The sequence below is a fragment of the Prionailurus bengalensis genome, chromosome C1 (genome assembly GCF_016509475.1).
Source record: "Prionailurus bengalensis isolate Pbe53 chromosome C1, Fcat_Pben_1.1_paternal_pri, whole genome shotgun sequence".
Lineage (NCBI taxonomy): Eukaryota > Metazoa > Chordata > Mammalia > Carnivora > Felidae > Prionailurus > Prionailurus bengalensis.
The window spans coordinates 26,489,003-26,514,082 of NC_057345.1; positions in this window are offsets into that span (position 1 = coordinate 26,489,003).

Here is a 25,080-nt window from a genome sequence, read left to right on the forward strand (position 1 = left end):
ACAAGTTAGCAAGGCTTGTCCTTGATCTTCAGCACTGGGTTTGAACTGAAGCTCTACCTAACTTCCATGTGGCCATGGGCACATCTCTCCCACTCAGCTACCCCATTTATAACACAGAGATAATCTTACTGAATTCAAAGATCCATCATGAAGGGTTAAAGTGATCAGCGCCTTGAAGATGATTATGACTCAAAAATAATGTGGCTTTTATGATTATCAACCCAGGAAGGAGAAGGAAGGAAGGGCTACCTGGTCAATTAGCAGCAAGTCCAAGTCTTCCAACCCCCATGATACTCCAAGCTCTCAACAACGATTTGTTGGGTGAATGATTGTCAATCAGTCAATCTCAGCCTCTTGTGCTCCCCATCTAGACATTAAGTCCTGTGTCTATTAAGGCTACTAAATCTATTACAATCCATGAAAGACAAAGATAAGGAAACCACTTCCTTTTTTGGCTCATGCTAATCTAGACTCAAATGAGCCCCCTGGTGCTCATATCTGGGATTGTGTGAATAAACCCAAACTGGCTCAGACCTCCTAAGCCCGGTCCTGGCTCAGCTGGACTTTTGGGACTGAGAAGATTCAGTCCCTCTAGTTTCCACATGAAGGTGACATGTTCTGCATTGTAGCTCAGCAAAGATTTCCTGAGCTCCTGTAGTTGACCCAGGTGGGATGTTAGGTGGGCACAGCTGGACCAGAACTACTAGCTATAATGGAATAAATCTATGTGTTGAGGGTGACAACCACTGAGCTCTTGAATGCAAGCAGTATCAGGAGCCAAGCCCAAGGGACTTCTTCGAGAGGTGTGGATGTCCAGAGCCTGGTGGAAACCAGGCCTCCACCCTGCCACAGTGAATTAGCCTCTACCGCCCACAGTCCTGCTGAAACCCTCAGCCTTTTGCTGTCTAGGCTAAAATCCTGAGCATCTTTCTTGACACCTTTCTCAACACCTCCCAACACCAAGTCTTGTCCATCCTATCTCCCAAATTTGTCCATTTCTCTCCAACACCACTGCCACCATCCTATTCTGAGTCAGCCTGGCTTCTCTCCTTGGATATTGTAACAGCCTCCTTCCTGCTCCCTGCTTCCAGTCCCACCCTATGCTACAACCAAAACCATCTTTCTGAAACCCAATTCCTACCTCACCACTCCCTTAGAAGCTGGCAAAGTCCAAATTCTTATTGCACCTGGGAGAAAGTCCAAAATCCTTAACTGGGTTGACAACATCTTAACTGTCTATCCTTTGCCTTTGGCCCTGTCTGACCAGACCCTTGACATGCCTGCTTTGAGAGTGTCAGGTTCATTCTCTGCTCTGGATCTTGGCATGTGCTATTCTCTCTGCCTGAAACACCTTTCCCTCTCTTCTTCACTTGCTGAGTTTATTCAGTGAGTGTCTATAGAGTGCCAGGGATGTGTCAAGCACTGTCTTCACGAGGTTCAGAGTCTCATGAAGAGTCATAGATTAACCACACAGAGATATAATTTAAAACCGAGATCAGTACAGTGAAGGAGACTGTCGCAGAGACCTAACCTTGCAATCTTGGAGGGCTTCCCTACAGAGGGGGTCTTTAGGCTGAGAGGTGCATAGTCATTCAGGAGCTGTCAGGATAGGAGCCTGGGGCTCTGAGTGGCCCCATTCCTCACTAAGTGGGAAAAGCTGGCCTGCCTAAAGGAAGCAAGCAGGTGGAGAGGAAAAGAGGGTCCTAAAGCTCATTGTGCCCCTGGTTCCTGGTCTGAAGTTCCTGAAGCTTCTGCCTCTTATTTTTGGAGGCACCCCCATCTTTCTTTCATATGCTAGTAATGAGCAAACCCTGACCAATAAAATGATGAGGTTCCCAACAGGTGTTGGCAGAGTCTCTGACATCACAGGGACATGGATTCAAATCCTGGGGCCTCCACTCTGCATTGCATCCCTGGGCTAATTATTTCCCTGTGTGAGTTTCAGTCACCTTAGCTGTAAAATGGAACAATATTCTTCCCCTAGCAGGGTTTTCTTGAGGGTGAAATCAGATGGAAGGCATGTCCCCTTCTATAATGAGCTGCAGAGGGATCAGTGGGCTTGTGCAATTTGCAATCTGAGTAGGGGTAAAAGAGTGAGGGGTCTCTCGTGCTCTGGGCCAGAATCCAGTCACAAAACCTGGGTGGGTTCAAAGAGGTAAGACCAGAGAGCTTGAATTTCTCATCAGGGAGAGAAGCTGGCAACATCATTTAAATTGTTGATGTATTCCATTAAAATTGACTAACTTTCTGGTGGAGAAAAGTGTAATTGAATCCCTGGACCACTCAATATTAAATAGGTTCCCCAATTTCTGTCCCCCACCCCCACCCCCACCCCCACCCCTCCATCTATGAAGGAAAAACAGGCTGTATATAAATGTCTGCTACTTAGCACTTGATCATCCCTCCAAACTGATAAACCCTTGGCTCTGGGCCAGCAAATGGAGCAAGAGAGGAAGGTTGATAAGGCCATGCACAATCTGGTCCCTTCCCTTAGGGCCCATAAGTGACAACCCTCTCTTATCCTGCCCTAGGGGGTCCAGAGAGTGTGCTGTTGGGGACTGCGCTCAGCCCAACGTTGGGCTTCCTAATTCCACCCTCAGCACCAAGCAACCTCACACAGCCAGCCACATGGAGCAGAACTGCAGGCTTCACCCCACAGAGGCAGAAGATCCCTTAAAGAGACAAAGAGAGTGGCTGAACCCAGTATATTCACTAGTGAGAATAATTACTTGTGCTCTCTGGGAGGAGAGAGAAGGGGCAAAGAGAGGTCAGGAAACACCAGGAGTAAGAAATAAACACATCCCCTAACATCATTAACCCCATTCTGTGCCTTGTCTACACTGGTCTTCCTTTGGCTCTATAAAAATGCCATGCTTCTTTCCACCCCAGGGCCTTTGTACATGCTTGCATTTGGGGGTGGAGACATACTTGGAACACTGTCTTCTTTTCTCCCTTTGTCTGGTGGCCCCTTACTCATCTTCTAGGTTTTAGCTTAAGCATCACTTCCTGATCTCCCACACAAGGTCACATGCCCCTCTTATATGCTCTCCTGGCTTCTGGATTTCCTCTTTGCAGCATTTGTCATGATTTAAAGTCATAATTATTTATATGATTACCTGACTGATGTCAACTTTCTTGACAAGGCTCTGTGCACTAAGGGCAGAGACACATTTGTGAGGGTGTCCCCTGTATCTCCAGTGACAATTCCAGCACTGGCACATGGTAGGTGCTCAAAATATTGTTTTTTACTATTTACTTATTTTAACATACTTTCATATTGTTTTGAGTTTAATTTTTAACAGCTTTATTGTGGTATCCTTGATACACAAAAATACCCTTAATTAAGGTACACAATTTGATGAGTTTGGATATAGGCGTACAACCATGAAGCCATCACCACAATCAATATGATAAACACATCCATTACCTTCAAAAGTTTCCTCATTTCCCCTTGGGTTTTTTTAGGGTTTTATGTTTTTGGTTTAAGAACACTTAACATGAAATCTACCCTCTTAAATGTTTTTTTTTAAGTGCACAACACAGTATGATTAACTATAGGCACTATGTTGTATAGCGGATCTCTACAATTTTTTCATCTTGCTAACTGAAATACTGCAGCCAGTAAACAGCAAAGCCCAATTCCCTCCTCCCCAGCCCCTGGAAACCATCCTTCTACTCTCTGCGTCTATGAACTTGACTTTTTTTTAAGTTTATTTATTTTTGAGGGAGAGTACAGAAGCGAAGGAGAGCAGAGAGAGAGGGAGACACAGAATTCGAAGCAGGCTCCAGGCTCTGAGCTGTCAGCACAGAGCCCGATGCGGGGCTCGAACCCACTAACCAAGAGATCAAGACCTGTGCTGAAGTCGGACGCTTAACTGACTGAGCCACCCAGGCACTTCCAAGTTTATATATTTATTTTGAGAGTGAGAGAGAGAGAGAGTGGGGGAGGGGTAGAGACAGAGGGAGAGAGAGAGAATCCCAAGCAGGCTCCACACAGCACAGAGCCCAATGCAGAGCTTGAACTCAGGAACTGTGAGATCATGACCTGAACCAAAGTCGGACGCTTAACCGAATGGGCCACCCAGGTACCCCTGAATTTGACTTTTTTAGACACCTCCCACAAATGGAATCATGCAGTATTTCACTTAGGATATACTGTGACTGGCTTATTTCACTTAGGATGATGTCCTCCGGGCTCATCGGTGTTGTAGCATATGGCAAGATTTCCTTCTTTTTTAAGGCTGAATGAGATTCTATTGTAAGTATACACCACATTTTCTTTATCCATTCCTCCATCAACGGACATTTAAGTTGTTTTCGTTTTCTTGGCTATTGTGAATAATACTGCATTGAACATGGGAGGTGGGTATCTCTTTGAGATCCTGATTTCAATTCTTTTGGGTAAATACCCAGAAGCAGGATTGCTGGGTCATGTAGTATTCCTATTTTTCATCCTCTGAGGAACCAGCTGCACCACTTTACATTCTGTGGGTGCTTAAAATATTAATGAAAGAAGTAATAATAGTTAACGCACAAAGTCATTTTTAAGTACTTTACACACATTAACTCCTGTAAGGTTTATAAGAACCCTGAGGTAGATACTTTCAGTACCTCCATTTTACAAGTGGGGAAGCAAAGGCACAGAAAGGTTAGAAACCTTGCTTAAGGTCACACAGCTGACAGCAGAGCTGGGATCGGAAAGCAGGCAGGCACACTCCGCCACAGGTATTCACAATGTGCTATGTCGCCTCTTGAGGAGGGTGTGGAAGGTTCCGAGGACTGGAGGGGTGGAAGAGGACTGTGGTACGGAGACAAGCCAGAGGGAAACAAAGGCTGGAAGAAAGGTCAGAGAAGAACGTCCCAGCTGCCACAGTGAGGTGTTGAATCAGGGGACACCTGTGATCTGAGGGTGAAATGTGGGGGCACAGAGATCCCCACTTCTGCCTCTGGAATCTTAAGCTTGGCCATCAGTTTCCATCCTGGGAGTGGGTGCAGGGGCGTGTCAAGGCAACTGGCTCTCTTGGCCCCTCAGGGTGGTTCAGCTGTGGGCACCTCTGCCTCCCTGGGGTTCTCGGCGTGACTGAGGGATAACCCCTGCCTCGTACCAGGTATCAGGAGATGCTACACACAAAAACACTCCACACAGTGCCCAATACAGTAATCATTTGATAAATGTTCTTGAAACCTTTCAGAAGGGCCCACATGTGTGTCATAGCCTTCACCAAGTCCTAACAGATGCCACGGGGTGCCTCTCCCCAGAGGGGATCTCCCAGGGGACTAATTGTTAATTGACTCCACCACCAAAGTCCGGTGAAGAAGGAACGCGGCCACCTCCACCTGCCGCACCTGCGTGGTCAGCATCTGGCAGGCTCATTGTTTTAAGTGATGAGCAATTGTCATTTTCTGTCGCCTGCATGATAAATCACTTTAAGAACTCCCTTCTCTCGACAGCATAAGTAATTACAGCCCTGGTGTCTGGGGCCCTGGCACCGATTAGGAGGGAAGCAAACAACATTGGAGCTGATGCTGACTCATTTTTCTTTTTCACAAGGGCCTGGAGGCCACAGGGTCAGACCTGCTGGCTGGTCCCTTCCTGGGCTGGACAATACCCCCCGCCACGCATCCATTAGCACCTCCAGACCTAGAGCCTGGAGACAGAGCCCCTCACTAGCCACCCCTCAAAGCTCTTCACCCCCCTTTTCCCTAGCTGCTTTCGAATTGTAATTCCCAAGTGGGCCAGTGATTAGGAGGAAAATATATGGTATTATAATAGGGAGAAATAATTCAGCTAGATAATAAAGAAGGGAAGAGTACCTTGTAAGAGGTTCTGCGTGTGGTAGGTAATGCATGCTTGGGAAGATCTTATCTATTATGTTTCCTTGGTATGGAATCGGTAGAATTAGCAAACATATTGGTCAGTATGCATCTCAGTGACCCAGAAATGACAATGAGGAAAAGACTGAATGATCCTGACGTTCTTGTATCCTGAGATGGAAATCCCAGAACAGAATTTAGGAGCCATTGGTGCACAGGATAGAGAATTAAAGCACACAGGAAGCACGCTTGGGAAGCATAAATGATGTATGAAACCCAAACATGCAAGAAGGTCTTGCGCGCGGTCTCTGCTAGCATTTCTCCTACCGCCATGATGCTACAAGCATAAATAACCCCAGAGACCCCACTCCATGCACCTGCATGCCTACCGCTGGCCAAGAGTTGGGGAAGGTCATTCTCCTGGCAGCCTCTGTGATTCTGCTTGGAGGCTAGCTATTGTGACAACCTCCTGTCTTGATGACTCTCCCAGCCCCTTATCAATAGCCAGAGAAGCATGAGCTTTCCCAAAAGTGATTAGCTGGAGAGTCAGCAAATAGTCCTGGGCAGTGATACCAAAAAAAAAAAAAAAAAAAAAAATGCTGGAGAAATGCACATGATTAAATAAGGTTGGGAAATGCTGCATACTGGTAACCTTCTCTAGGAAAGTCGCAATATATTAGCATTTTAAAAGCTCTGAGAAGTCCTGCAGTAAATAACCTGTTTAGTTTTTTTAACCCACTGTTTCCCAAGCTGCTTTGATTAGGGGACGTTTTTCATGGACATCTCTGAACATCCTGCAGAGCAGTCTTTGAGAAAAGGCTTCTTGGCACAGCTAGGACCTTTGACGGCAGATAAGAGAGGAGAGCTAGAGCCTGATTCACCCCTCAGTGACCTGATCGGAGAGAAGATGCTGAAGCCGGCTGTGTTCACCTGAGTAGCTTACATTTGTTGGGCACTTATTTCGACCTCATGGGTTTCTGGGTGCAGAAACTGAGGCTTAGAAGAATCAAAGTCATGTACGCAGTGATATGTAGGCAGCGGTCAGGCCAGGATTAGACCTTGGCCTTCCTGAGTTGGTCATATCACATAAACCTTCTGGGCTTTAATTTCCTGATTTATAATACAGGGAAGATGACCACTGCATCTACCCTTATAAAGCCAAGATGAGGATTAAATGAGATAATAAAGGGCTTAATGCAAGGCTTAGCACACAGTAAGCTCTTAAGAAGTGTTAGCACAACAGACTCCATACAAGCCTGTACTTACCCTCTCCAGTGATGGGGAGCTCATTATCTTACAAAGCCCTTGACACTTTCAGGCAGTTCTAGCTATGAGAATAGTCACCCTGCTCTTAAGCTGAAAACCTGTCTCCCCTTCCCCTAAGTCCTGACTCTGCCCTAGAAGCAACCCCCAACCCTCCTCCCCTTGCAGCTCAGAGACCACTGACTAGTATGGCATCCCTGAGTCCCCTCACCTTCCCTCTCCCACACCCAACCCCACCCCCAGCACAGTGAGCTTGGAAGACAAGGTACTTTGCCATCAGGTCAGGACCTCTGCGACATTCTTGCTCCCCCCTGCTCCTCTGGGCAAGAACCCTGGTTTCTCTATGTGGAAAGGCCGGCATCTGCCACAGAGCATTCAGCCCATGGAGGCTGAAGGAAGACAAGCACACCCAACCCACCCGACTCACGTGGATGATCGGGATGGGGATGGGTCAGGCTCTTGCCCTACTCAGCTCCCCGAGGAGAACCAAGGCAGGAGAAGGGATGCTGCCCAGGTCTCACTGTACATTTCAGGCTAACTGAGGTCCACTAACCATTGTCAAGGGCCCAAGGGAAGGTCCAGTCTGCCTGCTGAACCCAGAGCCAGTGGGCACAGGCTCAAGGAGGGTGATGGCAGGACAGGACACACGTTCCCAGGCAGGACCCTGAAGGTGAGAGGTCCTCGGAGGCACAGAGAGGATGGTCAGCACGGTGATGCTTTCACCTTCAGGTGACACATACCAGCGCTGTTTCATGTGCATTATGTATCCATTAACTCCTTTATCCTTCCAGGACCCTACCTGCTCCCAGTTGAGAGGTGAGCAAACCAGGCCAAAGAAAGATTAAGTAATTCACCCAAGACCACACAGCAAAGGAGCAACACAGCTGGTGTTTGAACCCAGGCTCTAAACCTGTGCCCTTAAATCTCTGAACTACACCATCTTCCCGATGCTGTAAATCTGGCACAGTCTGGGGAAGAAAGAAACAGAGGAAGGGAGGTTAGAACAGAGACTAAAAGAGTGCAGAGAATTCAAATATTTAGAGACAGAGAAAGGCCACTGTCCAGGGAACAGCAGGGGGACCACAGCGGGGATGGCAGGGGGACGGCAGGGTGATGGCCCAGCACATGCAGTGGGCAGACAGGATGTCAGCTGCCTGAAGCAGAGGCCAGGGGTGGGGAAAGGGTGATTTCACTGTCACAGAGGAGACAGGGCAGGGTGCACGGGAGGCAGAGTCCTCACCACCCCAAAGAGCTCACGGTCTTGTAAATGAAGGCCACTGCAGGGGCCATAGCAATAGGACGGGCTTGAGAGGCCCCTCCACAGGCCTAGCATCTTCCCAGGAAGGGAGTCTGGTAGCTGCCGATCTTCATCCATAAAGCAAGTCAGACTCCAGTGGGAAAGCTTCTGGAGTCCCATTAGTGCTGAAATGGCCCCACGCCACCCCCCTCCACCCTCGCAATGAATTAACTCCGTGGCGGAGATGGAGGAGATGCCAGAGTCCCCCCTCGTCTTCCCTAACCTTGGGACAAATTAAATCAAATTCCACTGCACGGCCTGAAGGCATAAACTTCGTTAGCTGCACCAATATATTCTGCCAGGCAGGCAGGCTCCTAGGTACTAATTACTTTATTCAGCAAGTTAAACAAATGATATGATATCTAAATTCGAAGGAGAGGCACCCAAGAGTTATGGAGCACATGCCTGTGGGATTTGCCAATGAACAAAGAAAAAGAGAATTGCTAAACCCGCAGCTCAAAGCATTTATCTGTGTATCCTTCAAGATGGAGTTCAAGGCTTCTGTTCACCCCTTCTCCAGGAAGCCCTCCTTATTTAGGCCATCTCTGTGAACATTTTCTCCCCAGAAGGCCATGTGGCCTGGTGGTTAGGGCACAGCTCTGGTCCTGGCTAGAGGGGGTTCTCGCATGGACTAGCTGTGCAACTTGGCTCATTGCTTAACACCCACCTCACTCTAACCTTCCGTTTCCTTAACTGTAATGTGGGGATAATAATAGCTCCCACTTCCTAAGGTGGTTGCCAGGGTTCCTAGGTAATCCGTGCAAGGATGTTAGCACACAGCACAATCTCCATAAATGGGGACTATTTTTATTATTAACCTTATTGTTGTTATGGCTATTTATGTTGTTAGTAGCATTTGCAGATGTGGGGTCTCCAAGAGGTCCCCAATAAGTAGCAGCCCTCTTGGCTTAGTCCTGAAAATAATTTTTATATGAAACAGATGGATGGGCACCTGGGGGACCTTCAGTCAGTTGAGCATCCAACTCTTGATTTCAGCTCAGGTCATGATCCCAGGGGTCATGGGATCGAGCCCCATGCTGGGCTCTGTGCTGAGTGTGGATCTTGCTTAAGATTCTCTCTCCTTCTGCCCCTCCCCCTTCACACTCACTCTCTCTTTCTCTCTCCCTAAAATTAAAAAAAAATAGATGGAGGTCAAAACATTGACATTATTACTGAGAGATGCTGAGTTTGAAAATGTAGCTTAATGTGGAAGAGAATGGGCCGGGCTGGGAGTGTATCCTGGGGTAGGAGTCAGGGCAGCGCTGACCAGGGCAAACTTCTGTGCTGGAGGCGACTCCATCAAGTCCTACATCAAAGCAGAGCCTTCAGATTCTCCTCGGTGCCAGATCACTCCCAGGAGGCAGGAGGCACCCCCATTATTCTTCTTAAATTTACCGATCGGAAAGATGTCATCCCATCTCCCCAGGGTAACAAAAATAAATGGGGTGGAAAGGGATGCAAAGCTACACTAATTGAACTCCCTTCACAGGAAGAACCTTCCAGAGCTTGGGGAAAGCCTTTCCCAATAACACATAGGAGACAATGAGAGGTGGTGGCTTTGAAGTCCAACAGGATGGATTTGAATTCATTCTTCCCTCACTTACATGTTATGTGATTCGAGGAAAGAACCTTAATCTCTTTGATTAAGGCCCCAATAAAATCTGGCTTTACTAGCACACAAATCATTAAAAAGAAGTTGCCTGCAATTCCCTGTACTTGATCCTTAGTCCTTTATTTCCAGAATCCAGACACTTCTATGACTCCTGAGCCTGGCATCACCTTGGGACTTTGTCTGTGTGATCTTCCTCCATTCATGTCCTCAGTGCTGACCCTGCTGTCCTATTCTACAGCTTCTAGAGCAGAGACAAAGTTCACACTTACCCATGCAGAGCAATGACAGAACCAGCCACCCCACATCCATGGATATCTTTCATGGTTGACCATGGCAGCATTAATTACAGCACATGACTTCCCTCACCCTCCTGGTTACAGTTGGTTGGATAGCAGTGAGCACATGACTCAACCTGAGCCAATCAGGTTTTCTCCTCCCAGTAATGTGTGGTATTCATACTTCACACTTCTGGGGGAATTTGGAAATTGTGGGGCAACCATCTGATGCCAAAAGCATAGATAAAATTGAACCAGAGAGAGATTGGTTGGAAAGTGAAGCACAGTTCAGAGAAATGCACAGATAAAAGACCCTCCAGCTCCAGAGAGAGCAAGACATATAGACGAGGTGACGACTATGGTTCTTGGTGGCTTCCTAGTCGATGACCTTCTGTATTACTGCAAAAAAAATATCTATTTGTGTTTAAGGCAAACTGGTCTCTGATATTTGCAAATTAATGAATCTTAACTAAAATACTGTAAATGGTTAGGAGTCAAGCCACGGAGCCTAGAAAGCATACCAAACCCATCTAACCACCCATCTGCTCTCTCAGCTGGTTATGGAGAAGGTTCTGGAGGGACCTGGGGCCCCTTCCCCAGAGAGAGGAACAAAGTCTGAAAGCAAAGCTAGTGAGGAGGCTGACTCAAAGCCTACTCCCCATGTCCCAGACCTGTTAGAATCTGGAGTCCCCAACCAGGGCACAATCCCCTTCCATGACTCTTACTGTGGCATTTCTCCACTAGGAAGGATGGCGATTCTCAGCTCTACTGGGGGATTTTCTTCTAACTAGTTTTATTTGAGTTCTACCAATAGAGACAAAATTCTGAACTTTTTGTCGGCATGCCTAAGACAATGAAGCACTCTTGCTCGCCCACACTGCTGGTCTGAAGTCCTTCTCATTAATGTACCAGAAAAAGAGGATCTCACCTTTTCCTTGACTGAGTTTGGCATCTGGGTGCTTCCAGCAAGACAGCAATGGAGCCACTGGGTCACCTGCTCCCCCGGTGTGCACACCAAGAGTGGATGTTGGAGAGTGTACTCAGAGTTATTTGTCAGAGGCCATGGGAGGGTTCTGCCCCTGGGCAGGGGACCCAGAAATCCTGATCAGGCCCTGACACATGGTACTCAATAAATGTTTGATCAATACGTTAATCCGTCAGTCACCCTGGCCCTCATCCCCCATCAGCCCAATCCCCACCCACACTCACCCCCTAAATGTCCTTCAGATCCTGTCTTAACTCCATAAGACTTGCCACTGCTCTTGACTCAATAGATCCTTAACCCTTCTACCAGACACTAGCAAATATAATTCTCCGGACTCCCTGTTAACCCATCTCTCTGCCCTGATCTAGCTTCTACGACAGTGGCTGCCCAGTAGTCTTCCTCAAAGATCCCTAACACTCCCCAGATTAGTAGCCTTCAGGAGTTCCCACCAAGGTCCCCAGAGACCTGCCCCTGCCTGGCTCTGAAGCCCCATCTCTTACCTCCCCGCTTGCACTGGAGAGGTGCTGGCTCCATGCCCTTGAGCAGGCAGCTTCCCTCATGTGGAGTGCCATATCTCCTCCTCTGTCTACCCTTTGCCAGTCCATTTTCTAACTCCTGCATCACCTTCACGACTCACCCCGGCACACGTCCGACCCTGCTCCCCACTGTTCTCAACCATGGGCCCATGTTCATCTCACTCGGTCCCCTCTCCAGCACTGCTCACTTCCTAAGGTAACTGATGGTGTACTTGCCCGTGTCCACCACGCAGCTGTGAGCACCTTGGGGGGCAAAGACACATCCTATGCCTCTTTGGTACCAAGAAGAAACAATGATTGTTCTTCAAAATAAGAACTAACTGTAGCTGCTTCTACGTCCTAGAGGAATGGCAAAATTCTTATCAGAGGAGATGGCTTTTTATTTAGGAAAATACATAGAGGCACTTCTTTGGAGTTAAATGTAATACTCCCCAAGGCCTGGTTGAGAAGGAACAGGTATATCAAAGTGGGAGGTAAATTGCATAACAAAGTAAAGAAACATTGAGTTCCAGGGACTGTTCAGGAGAGGAGGCAGGCAACTCTTAGGAAAACAGAAGGAAATGTGTGAAAAGGAGAGGCCTGTGGGGCATCCCGATTGGATGGGGAGGCCACCAAATGTGGGATGCTCTGATTGGCTGGAGGGCAGTGAAAGAATTCACCCAAGGCAGAACAAAGGAGATAAAGGTTTATTGAATGCATCGCGAGGAATTGGGCAGGACAGCAAAGGAGAGACTGTCTGCCACCAGGCAGTGATGAGAGGCCACAGTTACAGGGCAGAGTAAGGGAGTATGGGGACATATGGAACTTTCCCTTTTTTGGTAATCTTCAGAACTGTGCCTGGTTGCAATTGGTCAGTTAGGGTCTGTGGTTATTTCAAGATGGGTGGCTTAAAAAGCCTGTTTGCATTCAGCTCAGTGGTCACTGTGGGCCCTTTTGCCTTGACCAAGGTTCCATTGCTCAAGTTTGTGCCTAAAAGCTGCCTCCACAGGCTCCAGCAAGTAGGCTGAGGGCCTGAAGAGGAAAGGTAGACAGTGGACATCTCTTGGGCTCTGAGGGCTAAAGGGACTTGGAGAAACAAGATGTGGAATATTGAGGTTTAAAGTATTTCTGATAGATTCGAAGGGGTACATGCACCCCAAATGTTTTTAATAGCGTTTTCAAAAATAGCCAAACTATGGTGAGAGCCCAAATGTCCATAGACTGATGAGCGGATAAAGAAGATGTGGTATATGTATATATATATATATATATATATATATATATATATATAATGGAATATTACTCATCCATCAAAAAGAATGAAATCTTGCCATTTACAATGACATGGATGGAGCTACACTGTATTATGCTAAGTGAAATAATCAGAGAAAGACAAATACCATATGATTTCACTTGTATGTGGAATTTAAGAAACAAAAAAGAAGGACATATGGGAAGGGGGTGGAAGCAAAGAGAGGGAAATGAACCACAAGAGACTCAATGACAGAGAACAAACTGAGGGTTGATGGAGGGAGATGGGTGGGAGATGGGCTAGATGGGTGATGAGCACTGTGTGTTGTATGTAAGTGATGAATCACTGAATTCTACTCCTGAAACCAATATTGCACTGTATGTTAACTAAAATTTAAATTAAAACAATTTTTTAATGTTTATTTATCTTTGAAAGAGAGACACAGAGCATGAGCAGGGGAGGGGCAGAGAGAGGGGGAGACACAGAATCTGAAGCAGGCTCCAGGTTCCGAGCTGTCAGCAGAACCCGCTGTAGGGCTTGAACCCAGGAACTGTGAGATCGTGACCTGAGCCGAAGTCTGACGCTTAACTGACTAAGCCACCCAGGCAGCCCAAATTAAAAAAAAAAAAAAAAAAAAAAAAATTAAGAGATACAAACAGGAATAATAAAATAAAATAAAGTATTTCTGATACCGTGCTGCCCTGTGCTGCCACCTCTCCCCCCACTACTCCAAACCTTCAGGAAAAGTCCAACGGTCATAGCAGCCATGTGGCGACAGTGCTTTGAGAGGAGGAAGGAAAAGAGACCTTGTCCAGCCGTGGGGAGAGGCGATGCACAGAGGGGCAGCTGCAGAGGGGAGCTGTGAGTTCGTGACTCTGAAGGCAGGGGAAGCACAGAATCAGAATTCAAAGGGAACCTTGAGGACAAAAACCACATCAAGAATCTGCAGAAAGCTTGGGGAAGGCATTGAAAGAGAGGGCTTGCCATTTTCTTTAGATTAAAGGTTTTCTGCTCAACACACGCTCAAATGAATTGAATCGAAACTCTCTGGTCAGTGTGGGGACGTCTGAGACTGGCCTGTGTGCATTTGGGGCAGCCCTCTTCCATGACACGTGGGAAAGAAGAGGAACGTCCAAAATGCTTAGCCAAGACTGTTTCCCACATTGTAACGAGGGTGGAAGAGGTGGGAGGCTTCTGAGAGAGCTCAGCCCTGACAAGGCTTCTCACCAACAAGGACTGGTGGGAACAGACAAGGAAACACTGTCTTCAAATGCCTGAGCAAGAGGCATTTGGTCCTCAGATGGTAAGCAAGTCCAACATAAATGCCACCTCTGATCGAATGGTAGTGGCTGTTGAGAGCACTGCTTAAGGAAGAATTGGGAGGCTCTGCCTGAAGTCAGCAAGAAAGAATTCACTGATCAATGGATACTGTCTGCCACGGGTACGGGAAGGGGAACGAGAGCATGTGAGCCATCTCTAACCTAGCCCAGCTTCTATAGATGGACAAAAAGAGACGCTTTCCCAAAGGCACATAGTTAGTGGCTAGAGTCAAGTCAGTGTCGAATTCTCTGGGCTCTTCTCTGCCCAGCACCAAGACCAGGAACCAGAAGGGACCCTCTGAAGGACTGCTTTTTGCTCCTTCTCCCGCTTCTATTCTTGCTAGGACCTGCACCCCCACCCTACACACACCTCATCGAACAGGGAGCACATGCCGTCCTTATAAAGGTCGAGGAGCTAATGATTTCTTTGGAGTCTTCCACACAATAGTTAACGTCTGAAGAGTGACCAGGCAGGGTCATCATGTATGTTTTCCAGACCACTGACTCACCACGTCCCCTGGCTCCAGGGTGTAAGTGACTTATAGCGATGAGGGAGCATAAGGCAAGCTGAAGACAAAGGACAAGCTAGCACACAGCTCCCCTCCCCCCCCCCGCCCCCACGTGGGATATATGTGTGCTATTTCTTGGATACTCCAGGCTGTCCAAGAACAGGGGAAAGAAAAGAATGCAAATGGTTGACTGATAGAGATCACAGTCATGCAACACAGGCATCTCCTTCAGTTTACTGAGAACTTAGTAAACTGCAAGAAAACGGCAATCTTATCCATAGCCTAATCTACAGAAACCTATGGACTCCGTTTCCTGGAGCCCTAACATCACCCTCATCAAGATGTAAGGGGGTTTAAGTGCTTGCCATGGTGATGTGGGAAACTAAGGCAAATGAAAGATTAAATTCCCTTACTGCCTATAGCCCATTGGCAAGTCCTTGAGACAGTCAGAGTGACCTCCCTGTAGGAGCTCAGCTGCCTCCATGATGACACTTTGCTAGGGCAAAAGGGAATCTTGGCTTAACATTATCCTGACCCCCAACCCCCACCATGATCCTGCCAGTCTCCTTAAACACATAAAAATTCCTTTGCAAACCTCCTTTATCTTTAAACCCCAAGTATATGTTGGCAATTATACTCCAAGCATAATGGCCCCTGATATACATCTGAAGGGTCTCATGACTGAGGTTTTACTAAACAGTTATAAATGACGTTTTTGTAACAACAGCTAGCCCCTCAAGTTCCTGAAAACCTTGCTTCCAAAATTTCTTAGAGACTTATGCTGTCCCTAACCCCCTCCCAACCTGAAAGTATATAATCAGTCACTCTTCACAACCCCAGTGCAGCTTTTTCTGCCCATGCGTCCTGTTCCCGTGCTTTAATAAAATCACCTTTTTGCAACAAAAACGTCTTCAAGAATTCTCTCTTGGCTATTGGCTCCGAACCCACACCATCACCCCAAAACCTCAACACTAGGACACCTAAACACTTGTCTTTGTTATTTTTTATAATTTTTTAAGTTTATTAATTTATTTTGAGAGAGATAGAGTGTGTGTGTGTGTGTGTGTGTGTGTGTGTGTGTCTGTACATAAGCAGGGGAGGGGCAGAGGGAAGGAGAGACAGAATCCCAAGCAGACTCTATACCATCAGCACAGAGCCAAATGCAGGGCTCGAACCCAGCAACCCACGAACTGTGAGATCACGACCTGAGTTGATTGTCAAGAGTTGGACATTTAACCGACTGAGCCACCCAGGCACCCCACCACTTGTCTTCGTTTTAACCTTTTCCTGGATCCCTGAGAAGACACATATAACAGACCATAATCCTCAGTAAAAACCCCAGACCCCAAGCAAAGATGAAGCTTACTCTCCTTTCCTTTCTGAGTCTCCCCAATGTTCTGTCTGCATCTGCACTCTATGTCCTCAGTAACCTCTGCTCTCACCTCCTCTCTGCTCAAATTTAATTTCTATCCTGCACGAAGTCAAGGACCCCCTTGGCTGGTCCTGCAGGACCCCCTCTGGGTCCTTGGCCCCAGCCAGTCTGCATCAGTACCACCACCCTCTACACAAAACGCAAGACAAGGAAGCGGGAAGGTTATTATCTTAGCTAACCAGTGCAAAACTAACCAGGGCAGACGGTGCCAGAGGAAAGTGGAAAGGGAAACTATATTTGGTTTCTATCAGGAACAGATTTTGGCCAATCTCTTCATTCACTTTGAGACCACCCAGCTACAGGAAACATCAGAAAAGCTACCGTTCGGGTTAACATAGCAGCATGACTGGGACTCAAGCTCAAGATATAGGGATAGAAATCCTCATCCTCGTCAGGAAAGAAGACAGCTTGACCTGGATAGCCCTGGGCAGTGTCTTCTTTATAATCTTATTTATTTATTCAACAAATCCTTTCTTGAGCACATTGGAACAAATTAGTGAACTAGGATCTGGGGCTATAGTTTTTGAGGCATTTACATCCAGGAGAGGGTGGAGATAAGCATGGAACAGCTCATTATGCAATTAGTTATTTAATTATAAACGGTGATAAATGCCATGGAGAGGGACAGGGAGCTCTGACAGCAAACAACCCAAGGATCTGATGTAATCTGGAGAAGGAGGGAAAGCTTTCCCCAGGAAGTGACATTTAAACTAAGATTTGAAGAATTAAAAGAGGACTGAGTGATGGATCCGGAGGGGTGTGTATAGAGAGAGGCAGCAAAGGAAGACAGAAGACAAAGGGCAGACAGAAGAACCTGTTCAAAGGGCCTGAGGAGTGAAGAAACATGACATGTTTGAGGAATGGAAAGACCAAAAGGCCAGAAGGGCTGGAACACAATATATGCATGGGTTTTTTTTTTTTGTTTTTTTTTTCAGGTTAGGAACCAACAAAGGAAGAAGCTGTAACAAAACGGGACTTAAGACTCGGCAGAAATGGCCACGCCTCCCCCACCCCCAACCTGCAGCCCAGGTGCAGCAACCTTGGCGTGAGTCTTTTTTTTTTTTTTTAATTTTAATGTTTACTTATATTTGAGACAGAGACACAGAGTGTGAGCAGGGAGAGGAGCAGAGAGAGGTGGAAACACAGAATCCAAAGCAGGCTCCAGGCTCTGAGCTGTCAGCACAGAGCCCGCCCTGGAGCTCGAACCCACGAACTGTGAGATCATGACCTGAGCTGAAGTCTGACGCTTAATCTTAACTGACTGAGCCACTCTGGCTCCCCAGCATGAATCTTTAGAAGGCACTCCTGGACTGACAGCTGGGGCACACAACCGGATGAATAGAGCCCAGGCTGGCTTTCAGCCACCCCCACCCCCTACCCCATCCCCTCAGCCAGACACAGTCTGGCTAAGCAGACACAGGGCAGTGTGCGTGCCCACCTCCCTCAACCCAGCCCTCGCACAGCAAGTAGGCCAGAGCAGGGCCTCAAAGGAATCCCCTAGAGATCCAGATAAAATGCAGAGGCTGATTCAGTAGCATGGGGCCTGCAGTTTTGCATTTCTACCACACTCCCCATTGCTCTGGCTGGTGATCTCTACACCACATGTCGAATAGCAAAGAACTGGCAGATGAGGTGCGGAAGACTGGGCCTGGGCATCCCAGGGTAAACAGGGAAGAAAAGAAACCCATGGAAAATGATTCTGTTTGATGAAATGAAATCCTTTCGGACTATTTCCCACTGTGGGCCAGTCCTTTTCCTGCTGGAGACAGACAGACATGATGCAGACCTTGTCCACAGGAGAAGGCACCCAAAACCTGGTGGGACAGAGAAGCGTGCCCGCCACACCCAGGGCAAAAGAGCCCTGGAGCCCAGAAGGAATAACTAGAGCTAAATAAGCAAATCAGGGAGGACTTCTTGGGAGAAGTGACATCTGCAGAATGAACAGTATTTCGACAGGTGGAGGGCAGGAAAGCTAAGCAAAAGAACCAAGGTATACCTCAAATCATCGAGCATTAGGTTATTCTGGGCCTTGAATGCCAGGCTAAAAGAAGAGAAATTTACCAAAAATGAGAAAGTAAAATCTCACCAGGCAGTCAGGGCCCAACCTCGCGAGCTCCAGTTCTGTGAGGCCCCCCATCAAGGTGCCCAGGCCTGACAAGTCCCATGCAGTTGGTGGGGCCTGGGAAGGATCAATACAGAACAGCTTTCCAGTGTCTGGGCTTGTGTCATCTACACAGGAAGGTCAGGACGACAATGAGGGAGGGCAGACATCTAACTCCACCTGTGGGGAAAACAGGCAGGGGAAGCGCTGGAGAGAAAAGGTATTCAGCCACAGAAAAGGAGACCTGTGAAAAGGGCTCACTGAGAAGACATGAAACATAAAGCCCAAGCCCCTCAAAAAGAAACACGTCAAGTGTTTGCAAGACTGAAGCCCATTGAAGCCGCTGAAGAGAAATGGATGGCTGGAGAGAGAGCAGTGAGAGAGAGCTCTTTAAGGAAATAAACGAGCCAGCCCAGGAGCCGAACCCTCTCCTCAAGCTCCCTGCGCCTTCTGAGAACCTCCACCTCACCGCAGCCCCGCCAGAGCCAAGGTCATGTGGCCCACATCTACATGCCAGCCAGGCAGCTCTGGACCCCACGTTACAGTCCTGTCCCAACTCTGGCCCCGTGCCCCCTTCTGCCAATGGCCTCAGCCTTGCCCCAGAGATGAAACCTCTCTACCTTACATTCTAGATCGCTTGACTTGAGTTCTGACATGGTGGCCTGCCCAGGTCTTCCCAGGCTGAGACCCCACTGAGCTCTCCTTCCTTCTGGGAGTCCTCACCCCAAACCACCCGGGCTCCCCTTACCTATGGTTATTCCCTCCTGCCTGATGTGTGACAAGAACGACCTGAGCCATGTGAACCAGTCCTTCCTGAGTCCAAATACCGAAAGGGGCCAAGGATTTGTTCTCAAGGCAAAGAAATCAGACTGGACTTAGAGCTAGAGCCATAGACATGTGGTCTGCCCGCATCCTTGGGTGTTTCTTGTGCCGTTCTATTCCTCAGATGCTTGCTCAGAGTCGACCTTCAAGCTGAGGGTTCGGCGGTGGTACAGGTGTGGTCCTGGAAAAAACTTCATAAGAACATGAACATCACAGTCTCCTCGGTTCGTGACTCCAGGCATATCCTTCTCTGCCTTCTGGGTGGCACCGCTCTGCAGGGTGCACTCTCTCCCAGAGCAGCAGCCGGGCTCCTGGTGGGTGGCAGTTCTAGCCCTGTGGCCCGTCCCTGCCATGAGGCTGCAGCAGGAAGCATTAAGGGAGAACCAGCAGGCGGATGGCCCACTACAGTCAGCTCTGTGCAGGAGAGAGCTTGAACGCTTCCCCCAACGTGACTCCTGCTGCTGAGTCTTACACGGTCCCATATTTGTTCACCCCTCATTGCCGAGAGGCCTCTGGGCTTCCTGAGCACCCTCAGTGGTAGCAGACCTTGCTCCCAGACTGCTTTCCCCCTGAGTCAAAGGTAAAGTGTCAGGCCTCGAGTCAGGTGTCAGGACTAGCTTACAGAGGTCACATTGTGTTGTTGCAGACTCCCAAGTTGGGTGTAAGTTTCCCCATGCCATTCACAGCCACAGTCATTTCTAGCAGCTTAAACTGCATGCCCTGACAATTTCTATCCCGACAGGCTGGACTGCAGCCCCAGCCCATGCAGAGACTGCGGCCCATTCATATCACAGCTGCTAACATGCTGTTGGGCATGCAAAGGAGGGAGGCTGGAATGAGCCCTGATGTGTTGGAGGTATCAGGGTGACCCCAGAGTTTGCAATATGCAGATAGAAATATGAATATAGAAGTGGAGAGAGGGGCTCCTGGGCAGCTCAGTTGGTTAAGTGTCTGATTTCGGCTCAGGTCATGATCTCATGGTTTGTGAGTTTGAGCCCCGCATCAGACTGCCTGCTGTCAGCACGGGCCTGCTTCAGATCCTCTGTCCCTCACTCTCTATCTGCCCCTCCCTCACTCATGCTTCTCTCTCTCTCGCTCTCTCTCTCTCTCTCTCTCTCAAAAATAAATAAACATTAAGGGGGAAAAAAGAAGTGGATGGAGACATGTGTGGATACCTATACATGCAAGTATTTGTGTATAAAAACACCTCATCCCCAGCTCTGTCTGCTAAGACAGTCTAGAAGCAAAGAAACCACCATAGCAAATAACAGCACACCGTAGCACCTAGATCTTGGTTCCTAAATACCAATCTCCATCAAAAGGACTGAGAACAAACTAAGGGTAGAAGGTGGCATGGGGGAGAGCGGAAAGTGGGTGATGGGCAGGGAGGAGGGCACTCGTTGGGATGAGCACCGGGTGTTGTATGGAAACCAATTTGACAAAAAATTATATTAAAAACAAAAACCAAAGTTATTTAAAGAAACGGCCATCCCAGGACTGGGCAGGGAAAACACGAGCTGAGCCTGGGACACCTTGTCTTTGCCCGGGCTGTCCCCTCCTCCTGGGCTGCTCTTCCACACCCCCTCCTGCGACGTCCCATCAGATCAACAGTGCACCCAGTCTGCCAATGCTCAATCTTCTGTCGCTGATCAGGGATGTAGCAAAGTACCACGGGCCAGTGCAGCCCCTTGGAAAATCCAACGCACCTCATGCAAAGCCGGGCTCTGTCTGGTTACTAACTTAACCCGTATGAGACTCAGTTTCTCCATGAAACAGGGATACTGAGACCTGCCCCCTGGGGTACGGGGGAGCCTCAGACAGGTGACCCAAGCTGAGCCACGAGGCTGAGTGCTTACCCAGCAAACACTAAATGGCAGTATTTTATTCACAGTGATGTGTTCACCTGCTCTGTGAGATCCTGAGCTCTGCCTCATCTGTTCTTCCCATCCCCCACCACCCAGCACTGCCTGCCACCCCAGGAGTGGTCAGTCTGTGTTTCTTGGATTGTTTCATGGAATTACTAGCTGATATTTACGGACAGGCGCTTATTGACTGGAATGTACAGACCGGTGCCATCCTTCTGACACTGGAGTGCATCTATACTTATTGATTGAGCTTATCTTACCAATGCCCGCTGACTGACACCTACCTGGGACTGTCCCTCATAGCACCTGCCGGGGCCCCCAACCTCCTGAATAAAAGGAAGGAAAGCTCTCTGACTCTCCCTCCACCTGCCTCTTTTTCATGTCCTGACACGCCCATTTCTCTGCATCTCTGCCCCACCTCATTCTCTGTCCCGATTCCTTGTCAGCATCACCGTGTCTGGTTTTCTCCGTGTCTCTGTGATCCTGTTCTGCCACCGGCTCTCTCCCTGCTTCCACGGGCCCTGCTTTATGGTTTTCTCCCTGCCACCATCTTTCCGTCCCACAGGAGAGTCGTCTCCCCTCACCCCAAACCGATGACCCTCATCGTCCACACTCAAGGACATGGCACTTGATAGCACAGGTGCATATTTATTGTTACATCTTTATTGTTCTCCTGGCAACAGACCATCTTCTCTAGTCTTCAGGGATCAGATGCAGATGGTTTTCTTTATCTGCACCATCTGGGACGCCTGTCCTCCCCATCCCTCCCACTTCCCCCAATCTTAGAACCCCCAGAAGAGGCATCATCTGGAAATGTCAGAAGCAGCCTGAGGATTCCCCAGCTAGCACGTGTGGGAAGGGAAGGATGAGGTGACACGTGCCACACACATGGGAAGATGTGCTCCAGGAGAAGAAACACGTGGTCAGACTCCAAAGTCATCATGGACAGTTCATACATCATGTGCCCAGGCCAATTATTTGAGGGCGCAATGGACCCAGCCTGAGCAGAGCATATACAGACGCTATCCGAGTTGGAGGACATGGTGTTTGAGGGTGCAGATGTGAATTCTGGGGGGAAAGGAGTACATACATAGAATTAAGTCCTTTGCTCTGATGAAGCCATGTGACATGCACCACTTTGGAACAAAAGCTTCTACTGCTGTCCCGTTGTTCTGCCCTTGCTCTTTCTCTCTGCCCTGCCTAGAGAGGGGCTGCTCCTTCAGCCCTGCTGCCAAAATGAAGAAGACAGGCTGAGCACAGGCATGGCCTCTGACCTGCAGATGGTAGGTAAAGGGAGGGGAATAGAAACACGTTGTCATTTATGAACCACTGAAGTTTAGGGGGTGTTTGTTACTGCCACACAACCTAATGAAAGTTGGGGAAAACATCTGGTATAGTGCCGTGGCTTTAAATACTACTCCTGTGCTGATGGCTCTCGTCTGTACATCACCAGGCAGGCACTCTTCTCTGAGCTTCCGACAGGTACATCCAACTGCATATTCCAGTCTCCACTTGGGTATCTAACAGGCATATCCACTATAACATCCACAATGTAGCCAAATAAAAATTTGAGAACATCTGCTTTTCCGCTTGCTGCCGTATACAGCAAGCCCTGTGCCATCATTTAAAATGTACTATGTGACATTATAGATGTCTGTTGTCAACTCAGTATCACCCCCACATACATCATGCCTCATGCAGTTATATCAAAGTGGACCTATCTTTTCATTTTACTTTCAGGTTTTTTATAGGATACTTTTCAAATTACAAAAGTAACACACTGAACAATTGAAATGTACAACAGAGCAGTTGAAATGTACAATGGAAAGGTTACAAGAATGAGCAAGGCAAGGTATGAAAATACATTCCTGGTTTTCATCTACCAGCTAATGAATCTCCAGATGTTGCCTGGGTCTCCAACAAGGAAGAACGCCAGAGTTGACTGGTGCCACGCATGTTAAGTGGATGGGCAAATGGATGTTAAGTGGATGGGCAGACCCTGCCTCTACGAGGGACACCCACGGTGAGCGTGGGGGCTATAGCTGTGGGGTGGAGCAAGCTTCGCATGTGGGAGGTTGTGAGCAGAGTTCAAGTACCTGGATGTCCAGGCTATGTTTGCAGATGACAGAGTCTGGTGATCAAGATCATGCAGCAGGCAAACCTGGGTCTAAATCCCACTCAGCCATTTTCTTTTTTTTTTTTTTTTTAATTTTTTAATGTTTATTTTATTTTTGAGAGAGAGAGAGAGAGAGAGCATGTGAGTCGGGGATGGTCAGAGAGCGAGGGAGACACAGAATCCAAAGCAGTCTCCAGGCTCTGAGCTGTCAGCACAGAGCCTGACACGGGGCTCAAACTCACAAACTGTGAGATCATGACCCAACCAACTGAGCCACCCAGGTGCCCCAACTCAGCCATTTTCTATGTGCACTTGGGCAATTCGCCTCTGTAAACCTCAGTTTACTCACCTGAAAAACAGAAATAATAAAACTTATGTATTGGTCAGGGTCCAATCAAAAACCACAGAAGACCTTCTGTGTGTTCCAAGTAGAAAGGGCCTTAATGTAGGGAATTAGAAGCTTCCACAGCTGTCAGAAGGGCTGGGTAAACACCAGCTGAGGAAGCCACAACCCTCCAACTGCTACTTCCCTGGGACATTCCCAGTGACCCTCTTAGGATGCAGGAATGCAGCGTGTGAAGCTCACAAAGCTTGTCTGGAAGATGCTTCAGATCTCATGTCTATGTATCTGCCTGCAACTGCTTCTGGAGAATAATGGCCTCACCGTCTTCTCCCCTTTCCAAATCTCCCATGAACATCTGTTTTGGCCAATGCAAACCAGAAACCATATGAGGAAGGGCTTTGTGGGAAAGGTAGGTCCCAGCTTCTCCTCCGCAATGCAAAAGACACCTAATGACAGGTGACAGTCAGATGCCAGGCAGACAATACACAACCCAGCACAACCTGCCATCTAAGATTCTTACAAGATTAAATGAAACAATGCAGATAGATTCTTAGCTTCACATATAGTTAATGCACAGTAAGTGGAAATTATTACGATTATTTTTATAATTTTGATCCTGGAACTGGTGGTTCTCCACCCAGCCCAACAGACTCACTCCCTTTCATGTTAGAGAAAACCCTAAGCATTTGGGTTCCTGTCAAAAGATACATTCCCCGTTGCCTCACATCACTCAGCAGGTTCTATTATTCCTTTTTCAGATCCGATTATAGTGGCAACATTTGTAAATTGCTGATCCTTTAATGCCCCATAAGCACACATTCTGGCTAAACGTATTCAAATCAATTACACTGAGAGACATGAACTAAATTCTCTACTTCTGTGTCTCCTGGTTTTGTATTCCATGGCAATTGTACTCAAAATCACCACCAAAAAAAAAAAAGAGAGAGAGTATTATGCTACAGGTGTGTCTTCTCTATCATCCACCCATCGAGGCATGAAAATACCCAATAATAACCCCTGTTATGAAGCAAGAAGTTCTAGCCTCACAATTGCTATCGCCAAACAAATACATTTCAGGATGATGAAATGTTTCCAATCGAAATTAATTTTAAAAACCCAAACCGCATGCAAACTTACTTCCATGAAACTTAAATTCAAACCATTCCATGGGTAACAAAATTATACTTATAAAGAACTCAGAATGATTGGATCTCAAAATTCAAAATCCAATTGTAGAAAATAAAATCTGTTATATATAAACCTCCAGGGCCTTTGCCAAGCCATCCTCTGCTCTGAAGCACAATCCAAACATCACATGGTCACAGGTCAGTGATTCCTGCAGAGAAATCCATTTTACAAACAAACCTAGGGTAATAGCACCCAGATCTGTAAATGCCTTTTCCTGATTAATGATGGGCCCACACACTGTCAAGTCCACGGCAACCAAGAGTAAAGCTAACATTCTTAGGGGCAGCATTACCCTTAAAATTGCAATAATCTCCAGGGAAAGTGACCCAGTTTAAACTTACTCTCTCTTTAGCTTGAATTTGTTTAGCTCTT